We start from the raw sequence: 15495 nt of genomic DNA, 5'->3' as shown, positions 1-15495 counted from the left end.
AAAAGGGATACAATTTTAGAGCCACTTATTAAAACCAAAGGTTAAACAAGATGATTTAGATTTGTACAGAGAGAGAGAGAATAAAAGCAGATATATACACAGCACGTAAGTCTTGTTACATTTACATTTTTTAAAGAGTTATGCCACAGTGACACACCGAACACATTCACTCACACAGATATATATATATAGGCAAATATCTAAAATGAATTTGATATTCATCCGCTGGGTCTTGACTGAAATACAAGCCATATAAAAAAAAACACTCGTGTTGTAACCTCTATACATTACATTCTCTGACACACACAGGCACTCCAACTGCAACCCGACCGTCAGCCAATGGGGTTTGGCCCTTACCCGGCGCAATCGCAGCAATGAAGGGTAAAAGCCTGGTGAAGCATCAAGTACACGTAATACAGACATCTAAAGTTGGTTTAGGGGTTGATTTAATTTTAAAATTTGGTGGACTGCCATTTTAGAACCCTTGGCTGTGTATGGAGGGGGGGAGGGGGGGGGATAAGGCCTCATCGGTTGTGCAGTGGTAGCACTAGGTGCACGTAAATACAGACATCTAAAGTTGGTTTAAGGATAAGAAGTTTATCACATCAGTGAAATTAGTAAAAGGGTTGATTTATTTTTTTTCATTTGGTGGACTGCCATTTTAGAACCCTCGGCTGGGTATGGAAGGGCCTCGTCGGTGGTATGCGGTAGCACCTGGTTTGCCAGTTTAAGGCAATGTGCGGCACTAAAATTAAACTTGGAGAATACATTAAATAACTTAGTTTCCTGAGTAGTTAATGAAGTGACTTATGAACATTAATACAAAAAATTGTGAATGTTAATGGACACAGATTGCCGTTGCTATGGAAACAGCCGCCATATTGGATTTTTAGGAAACGGTTTTACAGCGACATAGTAAGAAATGCATGATATATTTGACACAAAGAAACACATGACTTTTATCTACGATCATATTGAACGATGTTTTGACAAAAGACTACAGTCGAATTTATAATAATTTAAAGGCTGCCATATTCGTAGCGTTCATTAATTAATTCATATTGTTTACATGTGCTAATAATGTTATAAAACTGTACCTAAGGGGATATAATAACGATTGGCTGTAGCTTTCGAACACAGAACAAATTATTTCAGTATTGCAAAGTGGTGTTGATAGTGTCGAATGTAAACAGAAAAGTCTCAAAGTGAAAGTGGATGGTTTCCGGAAATTGCGCAGGCGGAAATATACGATCTCTCACAGCACATATTCGCAAGAATAAGGCCACAGGCTTCAGCTGACAAGCTACAAGTACATCTAATTTTCTAATAGGCCTATGTACTCACGTGTCCAGCAAAACTTTGGCGAGTTCAGTATCCCCTTTGTAGGGGAAGGGCTCCTAATATGGACCACTTTTTGTTTCATGCTGATAACTTGCTTGTTTTCTTGCGAAGAAGTTTAATTTTGTGTTTGGTAGTCCTTCTCTCTTAGGTTAACCGTTAGGCCTAATTAGAGTAAAATAGCTTTGATAGATATTCAGCAAAAATTAAATACAGAAAAAATTACAAAGGGTCCATATTAGGAGCCTGGGCGCCTAATATGGACCAGTGAAGCGGCCTTCACGAATCACTGTAAAAAGCCCCCTATACTTCAAAATAACATGATACAACTTAGTGTGCAAGTCAGACTAATTCAAATATGCTTTAGATTTAGCTGTTTCGGGTTGATGAGAGCATTATTTGAAGCACACCAGGAAACTAAGGAAGCTTATCAAAAACAGAGTGAAATTAAGTGAAATTATCAACTTCCACGAAAAGAAAACTCTTTGTTATATTTTTTTTAAATCTCGAGGGCGAGTTATGGGTTATTTCCAGCAAGCTTCTTAATGAATTAATGAAAATAGGCTTTAGCTTTTATTTTCTTCGATTTGTTGAAGGTGGTCCATGTTAGGGGATGTTGCCTAGCCTCCACAAACATCTTAGGATTTGGCCAGTCCTTATCTTTGCCTTTGAGGCCAGATCGCTGACCATTTGCGTCAATGACAATTTTGTGGTGAAATTTAGCCCCAAGTACTTGTAACTGTTCACAACCTCTATGTCCTCGTTTCCGTACTTCCAGGCTTCATTTGCTGCCAAAAATCCTCCTTTTTAAAAACGATTACCTTTGTCTTATCCAGGTTGACTGTCATGGAAAACTTATCCGTAAACTGTTTTAACACATCAATCTGTTTCTGTAACCCGGCTGCGCTATAGGATATCAAGAGTACATCGTCGGCAAACAGCAATATGAGAATCTGCATCACGTCAGGTGTTAACTGTATTCCATGTTTACCGTTTTGAAACATTTCAAGTGCCAGTTCATTAATCAGGAATGAAAACAATGTTGGTGAAAGCACAGAACCTTGTGGGACTCCACATGGACAACGGAAAAAACTCCGATGGGCCATCGTCGGTGCAAACACAAGACTTCACTCCTTTGTACATACTTTGCAGGATGTTCAACATAAGTAGTAGGGAATGGTTGGACCACTTCAGGTGCATTTTAGGTGGTGAAGGCAACCCGGCTAGCGACCACTCTGAAGTGACCGAGGACACACCCGGCATTGACTACCTAGACGAGCCCATCTCGGCTGATGAGATAGAGATTGGTATCAAGAAATTGAAATTTAACAAGTCACTCGGGTACGATGGCGTTTGTGCTGGAATGTTAAAGAACTCTTGTCCGAAACTGTTGCCGTTTCTTTGTTCCAGCTTTGCCGCATTCTGTTCCATCTTACCCTCATCAAACAATAAACAGAACACTGCTCTTTTATTTACGTATTCAATTCTCTTTTCGGTTTTGTTGTGTTTTTCCTTTCTATAAGTTTTATTGAATGATTGATTGATTTGTTTGACAGTATTATGAGACCCGAACGGCGGTGGTTACCAGAAGAAATGGGCTGCGCTTTGTCGGCAGTGAAAAACGGAGATATGGGTTTGCGCTGCGCATCAAGAGCACATGGTGTTACTCTCACAACTCTTAAAAGTCATTTAGAAGGAAACGAACAAATTTGCAAAAGAAGAAGTAAAGTTCACAGGAAGACCTTCTACATTAACACCAGAGATAGAACAAGAACTAATCAATAGCATTTTTGAAGCTGAAATAAATTTGCCAACGTCACCCCCATCGTTGTTTTTATGGGGGCGAGGACGCCCCCATTCTATACGGATAGTTTCGAGGTTGACCATGGGCAGCGCCATTTTGTTGTGAAATACGTCATCAGTTTGTGTACACAGGAAGTTGTGACATCCGTCACCCTATGGGAGGGGTGGAGGCAACATTGTTCACCTGTAGAAAGTTGTGAAATCCGTCACCCTATGGGAGGAGTGAAGGCAAAATCATTGGTCATGTGTAACACAGGAAGTTGTGAAATACGTCACCCTATGGGAGGGGTGACGGCAAAATCGCAAAAACATGATAGGTCGCAATGTGCAGGGTCAACTGCAACAAACTCAAACCGAGCCATTCATACCTAGCTATATTTGAGCGACTTATATACCGACATTTTTATTTCTTATTTTCAGCACAGGTGTAGGAAAATTCATGAACCAAAATGTTATTTATTTTCTAATTTAACATTTTTTTTACAAATATGACCATGGTCTTTTAAACATACAGTGACATTAAACATTGTTATGTTAAAAAAAAAGAAAAAAGAAAAAAGCTTTTGTGCACAAAACAGAAAATACATTGTACATTTTACCTACAGGCCAAACAGTGTCTGTTGGCGGCGAAGGACCCAGCAAGTTGATATTTTTAGATCGATTAAAAGTTGTCAAGAACAGGCGCTTACATTTGGATGTGTCCACTGATAGTAGGTTTGGTTGTGATCAATCAGAATGATGTGGGAATAAAAATGTATGACAGTTTGGTATGATGACATGCAATTCAAATATGCTGAAATGTAATATTATACATGATATAATATTATTATGGCTGTTGCCATGACCATGAACCCCAAGAAAGGTTTAATGTTACGTAAAATCAAAATACCAAAATCAAGCACCTACTGATCTGGTCTACGGTGCGGGAAGATTCTCGCGCCGCGCTCATTGGCTCAGTATTGAACTTGCGTCAAGGCCGATGCGCGTAGATTCCCAGAATGTTTACTTTCGGTTAGATTCTTCGACAGCATTCGCAGAGGTGACTGCCGTTACAGAGGTGAGTAAAACTGACCATCGAAAGGAAAATAAGATTCATATTGGTAATACTAATAACATACTTGCACAAGCATGTATCTACCAAAACTGTATGGGAGCACATAGTTGGAAAGGCGTGGTGAAGCGATCAAATCGAATCGTCCGTCTCAGTCAGTGCACTGATCAGCCACCACGATTGAATGTCACTGTCTGTATTTTGTATGTAAGCAGAGCTTCCAAACTAGTTAAATCCTGATGTAGTTTACAAAAACAAAACAAAATCTCATTCCTGTTCCATTGTTATTCTTGTAGTTGTGATATATTCTAGTGAAACTGAAATTAAGTGTTAAAAGCAGAAAAGCCGGACTGAATCAGGTAAATGGGTTGGGAAAGTTTTGCTAAGAAATCCTGTTATTTCCCTGGGTTAATAAGCATCTCTTTGTCCAACTATTTACACAATTTATTTGACTAGTTTGTGGTTTCAATTGAAATTATTGTTGTATTTATTTCTAGACTGCACAAACTTGCATTGATTGCATTTCATTGTTACAGCACAAAACACTGAATGACACATACTGATTGACGAGCATGCCAATAGCCTTCTCGTTTTACAGTATAGGTACTGATAGTTACATACAAGTTTGAATATCACTTTGAACACTGCCACATTCAGTTCTTTTCATCATTGAATAATTTTGTTTCAGGAAGCAAGCACCACTTTTGTCAGAAGTGTATCAAGCTCAAAGTACTATTTCACAAAAGGTGAGAAGTTATTCGTTACATTTGCAACATTTATTGTTAAAAAATATTAAACATAAAGGCAGAATTTGTTTGTCTTGTGATTGTGATGCCTACAACTACACCCGCTTGTGATTTCTCAGTCAAGTTACTGCAGATTTGTGTATATTTCAGTCTCATGTGGTATTTGCCATATTTTTGTGTGAACATGTGTATTTTTCAAGACTTAGATTCTGTGATAACATAAAATACCATAACACATTTGACACCAGTGCATCATATAATATTTTTGGATAATTCTCATTACGCATGATTTTTTATTGTGTCACTGTGTGTACATTTATATGTGTTTTTAAATGTCAACAGGTGACAGTTCCACTTTTGGAAGAGGTGTGCAGTGAGATTGCAGAAAATGAATGCCTGTCAGCTGATCTGTGAAGCCATGTTAAAACCTTGGACTGTAAGTGTTTAGAGAAACACAGTGACTGTATGAATGAATACAATTTTGTTGGAGTAGTGTTTTCACTTTTGCTTATAATGTAAAACAATTTCAAGTTTAAATTTCAAGTTATTCAGTTACGCTGAGAATAAGCTGTCATATAGTAAGCAGTGCTCCCTGTATGGCATACGTGTAATTATTATTGATCATTCGCGTACACATTCCAGACTTCAATCAATCAATATGAAGCTTGTCAATGTGCAAGTGTTCTTTTTGAATACAATGGTGTGTGTGTTTGCCTTTCTTTTAAAGTTATACGAGGCAGGGAATTATCCCAAGATATGGACTAATAAAAATCTATCATTGTATATATATATATACAGTGGACCACCCCCCCTCCCCCCCCCCCCCCCAATTTGATAATCCCTCCCTTTTAAGACCTTATTTTGTCAGTTTGTCTGTGCATAACTTCTGTAAATTTTCCTTCATTTTAAGACTGCCTCCTTTTAAAGACCCGCTTTCTCAGATTGTTTGAGGTAATACAAAGGTGGTTCTATTGTATGTGTTCAAGTGTAAGACTTTGTGGTCTGTTTGACAGGTGCTGTTCTTCGGGACAAACTTCAGGTGTTTGAGTCATGCCTTGGTCTACGAGGGAAGTTCCGGAACGCGGCCAAGGAAAAGGCTCACTCATTGTACTATGCAAGCCATGCAAGCATTACAGAGGTCACCAAGTCGACTCATGCATCAGCTTCCATTTGCCTCAGGATGTTTGAAAGGCTGGTCGAAGCAACCTATGGGTGCAAACAGGAAGACAACGCGAATGACCGACCGGTGCCAGTGTGTGAGGAAGGATGTGATCAGGTATGTTGCTGGGAGTGTGGTGAAGAAACTAAAAAAGAAAGTTTGGGGCCTCAAGAAAGGTGCATACAGATACGAGAAACTGCGCTGTTTAGAAGCACTGAGGTTCAGTGAGCTGTCAGAAAGTGATTGTGATTCTTCAACTGACGTGACAACGGTGCTTAACCGAGGAGGACTGACATTTGTCAAGGACAACATTGTGCAAATGTTCCTTGACATGCAGGACATTTTTCGTCGGACTGTGGGTGTCGCTTGCTCTGCCAAAATGAAAGCTGATGAGAAGGACTTTCTGCAACAGTGCCAAACCAATGATACAGTGCCTGTGCTTTTTTATGACACAGTTTATGCATTTGACATTTCTTTGAAAGTGCGAGAAGATGTTTTCGAAAATGCTGTCCTGCTTTTTTTTTTTAATCCGAGTTCACCACAAGCTGAGGACAATGTCAATGATGGACAAAGTGCAGCGCGGGTGGAAAGAGTAGAGCATGAAGAACAGGTTGCGTACCAGTGACACTAACATTAACAAGGTGTGAGACGGGCAAAGTTAGCTACATTGGTGCTCAGTGATTTACAAGCATGTTTTCTGTTGCTATGTAAATTCTCCTGTCTTATGTAGAACACACACACTTTGTATTACATTTTTTTTTTTACAATAATCTCATTTGGTGCTGGGTACAAATATTTTAAAAGTTTTCAGGTTCATGTTATTCTCTAGTTTCACTCAGTTTTGTTTTACGCTCGACACGTGTTTGAATCTGTATCTGTCTGCAACTGTGAGTAAGTACACCTGAATCCAACATACTAAAGAGAAATAGAGAGCTTCAGTATTTAGTCTGTACTTTAAAAAAATTGTTATTGCTTGCATTTTTCTTCCGTTGTATTTTTTATGTCTTGAAAATAATAAAAATTGCTTTGAAAATGTATTGTGTACCGCAGTCAGAAGTAATTTATTACTTTTGGGAGTTTAGTAACGTGATATCAGTTTTCAATTGTTCGTTCACTTATATTGCTTTCAGATTTTACACACAAGAAACAGCAGCACGGTTTTCATTGGCAGTGCTACGCGATCGAATTGTGTATTATGTACACGCGGTGTTCTTCTGGAAAAGACCGAAGCGACATGTGACGTCAGTCGTTCAGCCCGCGAGCGGTGGGAGGGGGGGGGGGTTCACATGGTTTGTTTGTTTGTTTGTTTGTTTCAGACCCACACCCATATACACACATTTCACATGTAAACCATTTGTCCGCCCCCTGTCGATATTTATCGACTAAGTTCCTTGTGTACACTGTACATGGAGATTCTGGTCATTATGATTGCTTGGTGTCAGCAGCAAATGTAAGCTTACCTGCTACTGATGTCCTGCAACGCACAACCACAAGCTCGTCGAAGAGATCATCACGAAAAAAACAATCTTCTCCTATACAAGCAAAAGCTGGAGATTTCACTTGCAAAAAGGCGTGCAGGTCAACAGAAAAGAGGAAAGAATGAAGCTACAAAAGCTTCTGCTCAGAGAAACAAGAGGGGAATATCTTCTGATCAGAGGGAAAAAAGAAGAACATTCTCGACGATGCGTTCTATCCCGGGGGAAAACACTTGGTACTGCTTCATGTGTGGCACCAACTCCCCTGAGAACATGATACAGTGCCAGAGTTGCACACAGTGGGCACACGAGGACTGCACTGACAGCAGCGGACAAAAGGACTTCGAAATCTGTACTTAGCAATTTTTGTGTGTCTGCAAAATCAGTTCTTAAATCTGTTCTTAGTTATTTGCTTTGAGACTTTATGCGTAATGATTTTTACATTTAGTCAATTAGGCAGGTTTGTCAACAGAAGAGGGGTACAAATGAAGCTGCGAAATTTCATGGTACTGCTTCATGTGTGGCACCAACTCCCCTGATGATATGTTATAGTGCCAGAAGTGCACACAGTAATCACACGATGACTGCGCTGACAGTAGAAGACAAAGGACATTGTCTGCGAAATCGGTTCTTTGCCTATTTAAAAAATAAAAAACTAAGTTTTGTTTTTCAGTCCTTTTTAGACCTAGCCCTTATTTATCTTTTTGTTTTACATTTAAGGCTAAAATTGTTATCCGATTTGTTATTTCCTTGGTAAAAATCAAAATATGATGTTGAAATAAAGACATTTACATAAATTGGCTTAATCAAAATGTTATGACGTACTTATTTATCTTGTGTGTGTGGCAAAGTGTACTTGTTTGTGTGTGAATGAGAGTGTGTGGGTGTATATGTGTGTGTGTGAGATACAGACAGAGCTAGAAAGAGAGTCTGGGTGTGTTTGTATGTGTTCCGAGTTTGACAACACAGTGTTCCACTTTACACACCCATGCGTCCAACCTGGAACAAATGCAGATATTTTTATTATGATCAGTCTGATGAGTTGCGTGACTTTTATTTTATTTTATGTGGTTCGTTTATTTACTGATAGAGTCTAGTATGTGACAATATAAAGAACGCTTTGCAATATCCATTTTTTTTGTCTGGTACGGCTGTTTCTCCTTAACTGTTCCAGGTTTAGCGACTTTCCCCTATATATTTCAGTGTCATTTTTTTGAAAATGTGAGGAAAAGGTTGTTACCATTGTATTTTCGTAGAAATTCAAATGCAGTCAAATTTAAACATTTATTTGAATTAACAAAGAAACGAAAGTTATTGCATTTAATATATTTTATTACGAGTATTTTGAAAGAGTTCTGATTATTTGATCACGTTTTTTTTTTATTAAAACAAAAACAAACACAGAAACATATACATTCCTGTAAAAAAAAAAAAGTATGATTACAATTATTTTGTTATGATTTATTTTCGGTTAATTAGAAGTGTTGTGTCTCATTATTACATGTATCTTTTTTGTCGTGTTTATTGCAATTTTTATTTATTTTATTCATGTAACCCTAGGTTTTTTTTTAAATAAATATTGACTTGACTTGACTTGCTTGCGGCCGCGGACCAAACTGGTGGTGTTTCTTACCAGGGCGGAGTGGAGTAGCAGGCGGCACTGCTACCCCCTTTGAAATGCTCCATCGTCCATTGACGGGACTCATCTAATGCGATTAAGGGCGCATTAAAACCCTAGCTCCGGGTGGGATCCCGGCAAATCCTCCCCCCTGTGCTCTCAGGGTATGACGTACGGGCCATGAGCTAAGGGTGAGGTAATCCCGACAGAAAACCCCGAATGCTGAAGACGGAGGACCCGGGCCGCACGGCGCATTCTAACAAACCACGGGTACACGCGCTTACGCAAATGATGACACTATCAACCAGCACAGAAAATGCGAACGCCAAGCTTAAGAAGAAGATCAACCAATTATTAAGCTTTGACGCTGAAATGCAATCCTAAAGTCTGGGCTTCATTGAAGATTTCCTCACTAAAATTTCAATCAGTTTTATCAAAAACATGAGGGCGTGACAGTGCTGCCTCAACTTTCACAAAACGTCGAATATGAAGAGAACAATCGGGAGATGGCATACCCAGGAACTCTCATGTGAAGTGTCATGAAGATCGATCCAGTAGTTTTCTCGAAATCGTACTACAGACACACACACACACACACACCACCACCACCACCACCACCACCACCCTCGTCTCGATTTCCTGTCCGCGTTAACAAAAATTAGTCAAAACTTGACTGAATGTAAAAACAAAAACAACAAAGGTTTCAAAATTTCGTTTACTAACTCGGCTACAAACAAAATGATGAACTTTTCGATCTTCATGGTAATTAGCTATTATTATGCTGTTTATCGCTGTCATACGTCAAAACATGTCGAACCTCAAAACAAGCGTCAACTCTAACCCCATACCTTGAACAACCTGCATACCCAAGCATTCGGCAAATGAAAAACAAGTTGCGTTAGGCGAAATTACTACATTTAGTCAAGCTGTGGAACTCACAGAATGAAACTGAACGTAGTCCGCCGCTAGTGCAAAAGGCAGTGAAAGTGACGAGCCTGTTTGGCGCGGTAGCGGTTGCGCTGTGCTTCATAGCACGCTTTACTGTACCTCTCTTCGTTTTAACTTTCTGAGCGTGTTTTTAATCCAAACATATCATATCTATATGTTTTTGGAATCAGGAACCGACAAGGAATAAGATGAAAGTGTTTTTAAATTGATTTCGAAAATCTAATTTTGATCATAATTTTTATATTTTTAATTTTCAGAGCTTGTTTTTAATCCAAATATAACATATTTATATGTTTTTGGAATTAAGAAATGATGACAAATAAGATGAATGTAAATTTGGATCGTTTTATAAAAACAAATTTTTTTTTACAATTTTCAGATTTTTAATGACCAAAGTCATTAATTAATTGTTAAGCCACCAAGCTGAAATGCAATACCGAAGTCCGGTCTTTGTCGAAGATTGCTTGGCCAAAATTTCAATCAATTTGATTGAAAAATGAAGGTGTGACAGTGCCGCCTCAACTTTTACAAAAATCCGGATATGACGTCACAAAAGACATTTATCGAAAAAATGAAAAAAACGTCTGGGGATTTCATACCCAGGAACTCTCCTGTAAAATTTTATAAAGATCGGTCCAGTAGTTTAAGTCTGAATCGCTCTACGCACAGACACACAGACACACACACACACACACACACACACACACACACACACACACACACACACACATACACCACGACCCTCGTCTCGATTCCCCCTCTATATTAAAACATGTAGTCAAAACTTGACTAAATGTAAAAAAAAATATAAAAAAAAGCGAACGGAAGAACACTTGAAAGGGGGGGGGGGGGTGGGGGGGTGGGGGGGGGGGGGGAGGTAGGTAGTCTTCTTGTTATGACACAGAGTATCAATGTCGAATAGCTTTATTCTGTATTGTGTTTGATTACACATTCTAACACAAACAATATGCATTTGTAGATTCCAGACACGGTCAAACTATATGGCTGCAAGTCATGATAACTCAGTCCATCCGCATGTCGTCTGCTACACTTTGCCTGCTGAGGCAATGAAAAGGTTTGGTCAAGCAATCTTTGACGAAGGCCGGACTTGGGAACGAATCGCTTTGGTGGATTGGTCAGTCTGCCACATGTGGTGGGGCCCCATACGGGTTGAAAGAGACACTGTCGTGATGTTTTTCCAAAACTTCTCGAGTGCACTGCCGTTCTCACGAGATCAGTTACTTCTGTTTTTTTGTTGTTGTTTTTTTCCAATTGACACCATGTATGACAGATGAAACAAAAAAGCCTGTTGTGAAAATGCACAAATTAGGAGGGAAAAACGAAACAAAACAAAACTAACTGATCTCATGAGAACGGCAAACAACGACACATGTTCACCGCTCTCACCCCATTGAAGAAAGAGGGGTCGTCCTCGACCCCTCAATAAAACAAGTCGCGTAAGGCGAAAATACAACATTTAGTCAAGCTGTCGAACTCACAGAATGAAACAGAACGCACTGCATTTTTTCACCAAGACCGTATACTCGATCGTAGCATCGTCAGTCCACCGCTCGTGCCAAAGGCAGTGAAATTGACTAGCCAGAATAGCGCGGTAGTGGAGCTTGTTTTTAATCCAAGCATATCATATCTATATGTTTTTGGAATCAGGAACCCACATGGAATAAGATGAACATGTTTTTAAATCGATTTCGGAAATTTGATTTTCAATCATAATTTTCATATTTGTACATTTCTGAGCTTGTTTTTAATCCAAATATAACATATTTATATGTTTTTGGAATCAGAAAATGATAAAGAATAAGATGAGATTGGTTTTGGATCGTTTTATAAAAAAATATTTTAATTACAATTTTCACATCAATTACTTTTCAAGCCTCCATGCAGAAACGCAATATGTACCAAAACGCAGCATCTACGCACAAGGGCGACACAACAGTAACAAAGGGCCAAGGGAGATAATTGGGGAAAGGACTGACGCTGTAGTACTGAGAAACACACAAAAAGTCAAATGAGACGCATCTATTGTGAGAAGATATTGTACAGCAGATGCACGGAATGCAGCGTCGAATTTGCAGAATAAGTGTGTTCACTTGTTCGACATTCACTAGACACATATGATGTTGCCCGCGTTTTGAAAAGGTTTGGAGGTGGTGTTCCCCCATGTTAAGGCTTGTTTGCGTTCGCATGCATCTTCACATTTGGGCTTGGAAAGAATATTACTGAGATCAGTACAACTCTTCAAAATAAAGAAGACATTAAAAGTATATTAAAATAAAATATGCGTCTGGGTTACATCTTTATATCGTTATGTGCACGGGGCGGGGATGTAGCTCAGTCAGTAGCGCGCTGGATTTGTATCCAGTTGGCCGCTGTCAGCGTGAGTTCGTCCCCACGTTCGGCGAGAGATTTATTTCTCAGAGTCAACTTTGTGTGCAGACTCTCCTCGGTGTCCGAACACCCCCGTGTGTGTGAGTGTGTGTGTGTTTGTGTGTGTGTGTGTGTGTGTGTGTGTGTGTGTGTGTGAGTGTGTCAAGGGGGAGGGGGTGAGGTGAGTCAGCAAGCTTATGTTTTGGGGGAGGGGGTGAGGGGGGTCAGCAAGCTTATGTTTAGGTGTTTTCATGTCACAAATTACATTAAATTTAAAGTACTATTGCAATCACAGTTAACTGTATAACAATTGAACAAGAACTGTAAGAAAGCATGCTTGTGTCTTTGTTGTGTGATGAAGTGAAGAACCCCCACCCATTTGATACCACTGTCCCTAAAAAGGGACGCTAACATTTTATGCTCAAAATCTAAATTTACTACTCTTATTTCACAAATACTGCCAGATATGTTCATAAGACACAAAATCCAATAGTTCAAAACATCATTTGTGAACAAATAAAATGTGGGCATATATGGGTTGGTCAAAAATTGACTAAGCATCAAAAACGCATGACCAGGGCCCATATTCTTGACAGGTCTGTAACTCGTTTGCCGGACTCTAAAATCTCTTCAGTCTGCTAACTGGGATTTATGACACCCCGAAAAGGGATTACCAGAGTGTTACCAACCGGTAAAGTAAGAGGACCGATACCCCTCCTGTAAAGTCGCTACCTGACAGGTAACTCCACCAAACTGTCCGTGTCATTTTCTTGCATGTTATTCAAACAGCCACTTCTGAATAAATCCTGTCCAAATATTGTTCGTAAGTTTATGTTCCTCATGGTCACACATTTGTATCATTTAAGCAATTATGCATTGAGTACAAATAGCAGATATTGCTCACAAAAGATTTCAACCGATGATCGATCATACCGGCTTTGTGGCGAAAGCGTGCTAGCGTCTTCTTTAATCCATTTCAGTGTCGCTTCACCATCAGCTGTTACCGTGGCCGAAAGGTTATGGCGTTTGCCTGACAAGTCATTGAGTCCAGTTCAAATCACGATCTGCCCTACAAAAATTTACCCATAGTCAAATGCTTTATTTGTCTTTATTTTTCTTCATGTGTAAAAGAGCACGTTGCTAGGAATATCAAAATTGAATTATGGTTCTGGAATTTAACAAATATAATGCTAGGTTCCCAATTGAAGATGAAGGTACATTGTGTGGCCACGTTTTTCCCCCCACTGACCTTATTTCGTGAACGTTGACTCCAAGGGTCTTTATTTTGTGGCCTTTCTCTTCAACGTAACATTATTTCCTTCTATTATTCTGTGTTATCATGATTGTTTGTTTGTTGGCTTTTTTGTTTGCTTGTCTTATTTATTCATTTTCCTCGTATTTTCGTTGTTGTTTGTTTGTTTTTCCCATTATTTGTAATGCGTTTTTCGTAGTTAATGTTGTTGGCATGTTTACGAAATTGACTTGGAAATTGACACACCGGCGGAAATGTCGGCAACGCACGCGCAGAGAAAGAAAGCAAGGGAATCTCCTATTCTAAAAATAACCAACACAGGTTGCGACCGACCTTCTACCAGACTGACATGAATACCGGTGTAAAATAAAGAATTACCGAGCGGTATAAACATTTTACCGGGCAGTAGTTACCTGACATTTCGACTTTGTCGGACACAAAAGTACAGACTTGTCAAGAATATGGGCCCAGGCCATCATCTTTTGCAGAACGGTGAAAACTGCACGGCGTTAGTAGAGGTTCGGCAGTTTACAGTTCCACCCGTTTCATGGCCGCCTGCACCCTGGGTACGAGCTCATCCTGGAACCTCAGCATGTTGTTGTCAGTGATGTGTGGCGGGTTGCACGACTTCCACACATGAGGACACTTTCTGAAGTGAAAGATGGTGGCCAAGCTAGGATCCAGAAAGATCTTCCTGCACAGTGAACAGAGGAAAGCAAGCCCTGATAAACACAACCCACGTTCCTGGGAATTCAGCTCAGAAAGTACGGGATTTACAGAAACTGTGCACAATAATTTAGAGGTGTAAGCAAAAATAATCTGTTCGGTTTTTCTACATTCGCTAAACCATATGGTACGAACAATGCCTTTGGCCTTGTTTGGTCTAAATAATTCAAAACACAAAAGCGCCCATTGAGTATTAAAGGCACAGTAAGCCTCCCGTAAACCATCACAGATACTGTCAGGATTTTACACACAGTACAAACACCCTTCCATTTTAACGCTCACCAAACGGGAACATCCTAGGTGCCCTCCGTAAAGAGCGAGCAATTTTCACACACACACACACACATACACACACCGCACACACACACACACACACACACCACGCGCACACCGCGCGCACACACACACACACACACACACACACACCGCACACACACACACACACACACATATATATATATATGTGCATTTGAGCTCACCCACTGTGTCCAGGATAGCTGAAAACTTGATGTGTCTGTAGCTGATGAGTCCTGGATGGTATGTAGACATATTTGTAGCATTCCCTGCGCGGGCTGGTGCTGTTGAGATACTGAAGGAAAATGAGGGGCGCTGTGGAATTCACTGGGCCCCACTCCTCCACGAAAAACTGGACGTTGAAGAAGAGGGATGCTGTCTGGCCATGCTTTGGAAATTGTTCCTGGAGAAGGGCATTAGATTTACATTGTGGATCAGGAAAATCCTCCCCAAAACGGGGAAAAGCAGCCATACACGTAAAAGCCCACTCGCTTTCAAACAAACACACACACACACACACACACACACACACACACTCACACACACACACACGCACACACACACACGCACACACGCACACACGCAAAACACAAAAACGAGTGCACGTGGTAGTTGCAGTCTGTGAGTGCAGAAAAAAAGAAGATCAGAGAGTGATTCTTTTTTTCTGGAGCTTCTGTGTTATCCCCAAACCTTCTTG

General features: G+C 39.9%; 1 long non-coding RNA gene across 1 annotated transcript; it reads left to right on the top strand.

Annotated features, from left to right (window-relative positions):
* The first annotated feature begins 3862 nt into the window (after positions 1-3862).
* Positions 3863-6383, top strand: LOC138958583 (uncharacterized). Its single transcript, XR_011453448.1, has 3 exons — positions 3863-4938; positions 5281-5374; positions 5952-6383. It is a non-coding gene; the product is annotated as an uncharacterized lncRNA (long non-coding RNA).
* Positions 6384-15495: the final 9112 nt, after the last annotated feature.

This window comes from Littorina saxatilis, linkage group LG1, assembly GCF_037325665.1.
Source record: "Littorina saxatilis isolate snail1 linkage group LG1, US_GU_Lsax_2.0, whole genome shotgun sequence".
In the NCBI taxonomy this organism is placed as follows: domain Eukaryota; kingdom Metazoa; phylum Mollusca; class Gastropoda; order Littorinimorpha; family Littorinidae; genus Littorina; species Littorina saxatilis.
The sequence above is the reverse complement of the archived record's forward strand: the minus strand, read 5'-3'. Positions and strand labels throughout refer to the sequence as shown.